The sequence below is a fragment of the Egretta garzetta genome, unplaced genomic scaffold (genome assembly GCF_000687185.1).
Source record: "Egretta garzetta isolate BGI_Z169 unplaced genomic scaffold, ASM68718v1 scaffold264, whole genome shotgun sequence".
Taxonomy (NCBI): domain Eukaryota; kingdom Metazoa; phylum Chordata; class Aves; order Pelecaniformes; family Ardeidae; genus Egretta; species Egretta garzetta.
In genome coordinates, this window is record NW_009259685.1 from 3843589 (window position 1) to 3849449 (window position 5861).

The following is a 5861-nucleotide window of genomic DNA, read 5'->3' on the forward strand; positions in this document are numbered from 1 at the left end:
GCAGGAATTGAACAAACTGCTAGACATCATTGGTATGACATTTTCATGGGTTATGCACCATCTGCAGCTAGGATATTGCATCTTAGGTTGCATCACATGATCATTGTATTGTTGTTCTGTATTTTACTTGTTTTCTATTAGTATGTTTATATCTCCAGATTTTTTACTAACATCACCATGTTGAAAGTATGTTACCTAATAATACCATGGGCGCCTCACTACAAGAAGGACACTGAGGTGCTGGAGCGTGTCCAGAGAAGAGCAATGAAGCTGGTGAGGGGTCTGGAGCACAAGTCTGATGAGGAGCAGCTGAAGGAACTGGGGTTGTTTAGCCTGGAGAAGAGGGGGTTGAGGGGAGACCTTGTCGCCCTCTACAACTGCCTGACAGGAGGCTGTAGCAAGGTGGGGGTTGGTCTCTTGTTCCAGATAAGAAGCGATAGGATGAGAGGAAACGTCCTCAAGTTGCTCCAGGGGAGATTTAGATTGGATATTAGGAAAAATTTCTTTGCCAAAAGGGTTGTCAGGCACGGGAGCGGGCTGCCCAGGGAAGTGGTTGAGTCCCCATCCCTTGAGGTATTTAAAAGACAGGTAGAGGAGGTGCTTAGAGACATGGTTTAGTGGTGGACAGGTATGGTTGGGCTCGATGATCTTAAAGGTCTTTTCCAACAAAATGATTGTATGATTCTATAACAAACTGTAATTCTAGGCTTCCCTGAAAGTGCTCAAAGCTTTCCCTCACCCTCACCCTCAGGGAGGCAAGAAGAGTAACAGTATGTCCGCTCACTGAGGCATGGGATTTACTGGACTTCTGGCTTATACCAAGTGGTGGAGTGTGGGTGTTCACTTGACTCCTGCACAGGTTTTGGCCTAATACACAGCTCTTGCTAAAGCCTGATATATGGTGGGAGCAGCACCATTAGGCTAAAGAGAGAGCAACATGTACACTGGATGAGAGAGTGAATTTGTGAGTTAGTGCCTTTGTGAGTTAATGAGTTTGTAAATAAATGAAGGTATGAATTAGGGAATTATCAAGTTAGACTAGTCTGTTGAAAGGGGATTGAGCCCTTGTTTGATTTTTAATTAGTGAGGTAATGAAATGCAGTTTTGTACACGAGTATGTTGTCTTTTAAATTTGAGATCCAAATAAACTGTGACGTGCGTGTCACCCAGAATCTGCTACAAGACATTGCTAGCACTCCATTGATTGCTCATTTATCAAGGGATAGGTTTTCATTCAGTTGGTTTCTGTCCCCTAAGTATTCCTTACCTATAATAGGACAGAAGTATTTGCAGGGAGCTGACACATGTAATAGCACTATGAAAATTGTCATTGTATGTTGACAATATAAGAAAACTTATTCTAATTTTGTCAAGCTCTGATGACAAGCTATGGCTTGCTTTCTCCTCTGTATGCTCTCATACCATTAAACATAATAATTTATAAGTGCAGGGATAAAAAGATGAGAGGGAGAGCTTTGCATTTCTTAACTTCTTTTCCTAATTTTATGCTGGGCGGTTTACTGTGATATCAGCTTTCACTGAATAAAAAAAATTCCTTCCTTTGAGAGACTGGAGTCATTCCATCATACTGCTGCTAGCTTGACAAGTGTATATTAACTTAAATGGTTTGTTTCATCTGCTCCTTCTGGTGCCTTTGTATTAACACCAAGTGATGATTAAGAAAGGTCTTTCTTCTATTTTCTTCCAGCTTTAGAAGTCACGATCACAGACGTACTGTATGGTAATAAGATATATAATTTCTACACTTTTTTTTTTCCTACCAAAAGAATGAGAGTTAGTCATATGCTAACCAACATACTTCATCTCAGTAGAAACACTACAGAAAAGCATAGTCAAACTTTTAATTTCCTATAAATGTATTTTTTTTCTGTGGTAGCCGAAGCCATTCATAATTTATGTTTCTCTTTTTTATAAAATGTATTTTTTATACAGTCAGGTGAGTGAAAGCATGTCAGTTTTCTGTGCAGCATAATTTTCCTGAGAGGAATTATATAACTTATCAAATCAGTTGCAACACACATTTTTTTCTTAGAATTAAGTCTACAGTGTCATTGAGGTTTATGCCAGGAAGTGATTGCTCCTGAGCCAGTTACTGTGCACCATTTTTTCTTCATAATGTTCATTGCCAGATTAAACAGCACGGCCTTACTGAGCACCACTGGGGCTGAACCATGGTTTGGTACCTCTGCAACAGCCCTTATGGCTGTTTTTGTGTTAGTAAACCAAACCATATGAAAGAGTGACCCTCACACTCTGTGCTAACTGTACACACTCTGTGCTAACAGTAACTAGCATTAGCTCTTTATTAATGTGGTAATATTTCCCTTCCCACAGCTTGGAAGTTATCATTGGCCATTTTCCATTCCCCACAAAGGGAAGGCCACAGCATTTCAGCATGCTGCCTGTGATGCAACCCTTCAGGTTGATGTTAAGAGGCCTGCCATGCCCTCATACCATCCCTGAGGGCATACCAATCTCACCCACAGCACTACGGTAGAAAAACGGGATTCTTGGGGCAAGTGGAGTGGCAGATTAATTCTTTCCAGGGTCTTCTTGTGCAAGAAATGGTTGACAGCTAAAAAGGAGCTAGCTATAGATTTCAGGAAACGGCAGCCCTCATAGCCCCCAGTGAGGAAGGAGGTGCCCAGGGCTCTGTGATAGTGTGCGAATTCAGAACTTCTATTAAAAGGAGCCTCATAGTCACAGAATGAGTGTTAGTCCAGTCAAGCATGCAAAACATTGGTGAAGTTGCACTTGGCAAAATGCCCCAGTCATGGGTGAGTTATCTGGGGGAGCAACTTCCACCACGGTGTTGCCTATCATGGGTTTGGTGACCAGAACACATCTGGGGTCAGAAGATGCCAAAGTAAAAGACAGTGGCGCAGCACGCCACACCAGCCCTCTGTCCTTGCTCAGAAGTAGCCACCTCCACCTCAGATACAGCCCTCCCTGCGTGAACATTGTGTACGTGGATCTGGTCATGCCGAGTGTGGCGCAAGCAGGAGGTGCTCCTGTCCTTCTGGTGCCTCTTTGTAAAGAGGATTGCAGATGTCGAGGGTTTCCATCCTGTACGCTGCCTGCTGTGAGCTCGGGTGGCGAGGGCTGGATTTTGCCGCTTTTGGTGTATGGCTGAGCTCCTGAGCTTAGGGTCTGAGCTGGGCCATATGGAGCCCCACTGGGATAGGAGAGTTGCCCCTGAGGAGTGGTGGGTGGGTGTCTGATTCAAGCATCGTCAGCGGTTGAGTCAGCGGGGAGTGACAGTGCATTGCATCACGAGCCCAACGTCAGCTATGGCAGGTGAGAGACACCTGCAGGAATATCTGTGACCAGCGTGGGGTTCTATCCTGTGAATGCTAACTTGCAGGTGGGACATAGCTACCTTGTTGGGAGCCTGGGGCAGAGAATTTACCAGCAGAAGCATCTCACACCAATTCAATTTTTGGGCTTAACAAAGGCCTCAGCCATGTTTAATTTACCAGCATAAACAGTCGCTCCCATGGATCTCTAGCACAAAACACATCTCTCCCTCGCTGCTTCTCTGCTCAATTCATAACATGTAGCTATGCCAGGTGTTGTGACTGTGCCGCTCCATGCCATAAAAGAGCCCAGGGTAGTGGTGGAGCCACCATCCCTGGAGGTATTTAAAAGACATCCATATGTGGTGCTTAGAGACATGGTTTATTGGTGGTTTAGTGCTGTGTTAGCTGTTGGACTTGGTGCTCTTAAAGGTCTTTTCCAACCAAATGATTCTATGATTCCATGATTCTATGAGAGTAATAGCATGAGGAAAACAAGGGAAAGTATTGCCCAGGCAATTGTGTGAAGGCTTACAAAGCTCTGAATGTCAAGAAGGCTACAGACTTGCAGATAGAAAGCCACGGCAATACAAATCTCTTGGGCACCTAAGGTGGTGTGCATCAGGTCCAGCTCAGTGTGAAAGATGCTGTAGGCCTGTGGTAAAATAGCTATAGGCTCTAGTTTCGGATATCTGGACGGATTTGTAACTCCAGAACTGATTTATAAGCTAGCAATGCAGCTCTTTCTCCTTACCACTCATTCATCAGGTTATTTCTCACCTATAGCTATGTCATGCTGTCCACACATTTCTTCATGGTTTTTTTTTTCTCCAGAGACACATCTGGGCAGCAGGAAGCTCATGCTGAATGGTGTTGGTGATCAGGGATTAGGTCATGCTCGGCTCTGATGGCCCAGAGTGGGAGGACTGAACTGTTGGGACCCCTCCACAGTGACCTGTTCTTTCAAGACAACTTTGTTGAAGAGTATGGATGTGGAAATTAAGCTGATGCACAGCAGAGACAGCTTTTGCTGAGTGAGCTCCCTTACAGCAGGTGCTTGTAAGAAGGTTATCATCTACAGCTCGGTGTCTATGAAGAAATTGCAGGTGGTACCTGGGACACGATTATGCTTATTAGTATTCATATTTTACCTCAATTACACTTTTTGTGATCCAAGATGAAATATTTTCTGCTTCAGTTTTTCCTTTTAAATGAAGGTTCTCAATCACTCCTTTGTTTCAGCTGCTGTAGATTTTAACTGGTACAATATATAATCACCTGGAAGAGATCTACTGTTCTTTTGGGTGAGTGAGATTCAGACAGAAAATCTTCAGCAGTCATAGCAAAATTATCAGGTATAAGGGGTATGCTTGGTTTTGGTTTGCACAAGAGGCAGAACTCAACTTTCTGTTCAGCTTTAAAATTTGTTCCTTCTGCTCAATACACAAATAAAAGTTTCTGCATATTAACATTTTCTGATTTTTTCTGTCTGTGCAAGTTAGTCTAATAAAAACACACTACCTTCTCTTAGTTCTCAAAAATGTTTCAGACCTTTGACTAACACCCAACTACCAAATTCCCCAGGAACTGCGTTTGGATAGCATCAACAAACCACATACAGTCTTTATTTGCCAGCTCTAAGAGCTTGGGGAAAAATGAAAATAAATGCAAAATTTCTTGAGATTATCTCACAGGAAGGTAGAAATTTGGAAGACTAAACCTTGCTTGAAGCTGCTGATGCCCACTTTTGTTTTGGGTGAAACTGAGTCTGCCCACACTGTAAGATCTGAACCATGGGATTCTCTCCAGGAAACACATTTATAAAAGCTTTAATGATAACTGCTGTCAGAGTTCTGAAATATTTGTAATGAATCATTCAGCACTACATATTGGCCTCCTCTTCTCCCACTGAGTCATAATTTTCAGTAGGAGTAAGCATGGGCAAAATGAAATCTTATGGGCCCCTTTTGCCTTTCTCTGACAACTGGTCTACTGAACATCAGTATTAATTAAAAGGCTGCTAGCAGGAATTGAATTTGGCAATAAGAAAAGGGCACCTATCATCAACTTCAGTGGTAATTTCAATAATGAGAACATACAGGAAAGGCCCTCAGTGCCAGATACAATATATAGATAAATCTCAGGTGTCAAGCTTCAAAATTACAAATGAGAAAACATCTGTTCAGTTGCTAAGTGATCTTAAAAACATTTGAAATTCACTACTCATCTCCCAGATAAGCTTGCAGCTTCTATATATGCTACAACTGAAGTTCTGCATCTGCTAAAATATCTCCTGACTAAGTTGAATTGGGATGCTGAAACTAGAAAGAAGAGCAGTGAAGTCCCAAGATATGTCCAGTTTTCCCTTAGACAGTGATGTCAATGTCCGTCCTTCTATCATGAACGTGTGGCTTGTGCACTCATTAAGGATGCTGAGGGTTCACTTTGCCCATAAAAGTAATGAAGTCTTACAGCTGCAGGGAGGAGGTATATTCCGTAGATACATGTATATTACCAGAAAATAGTGCCAAATTCCTGGAGCCA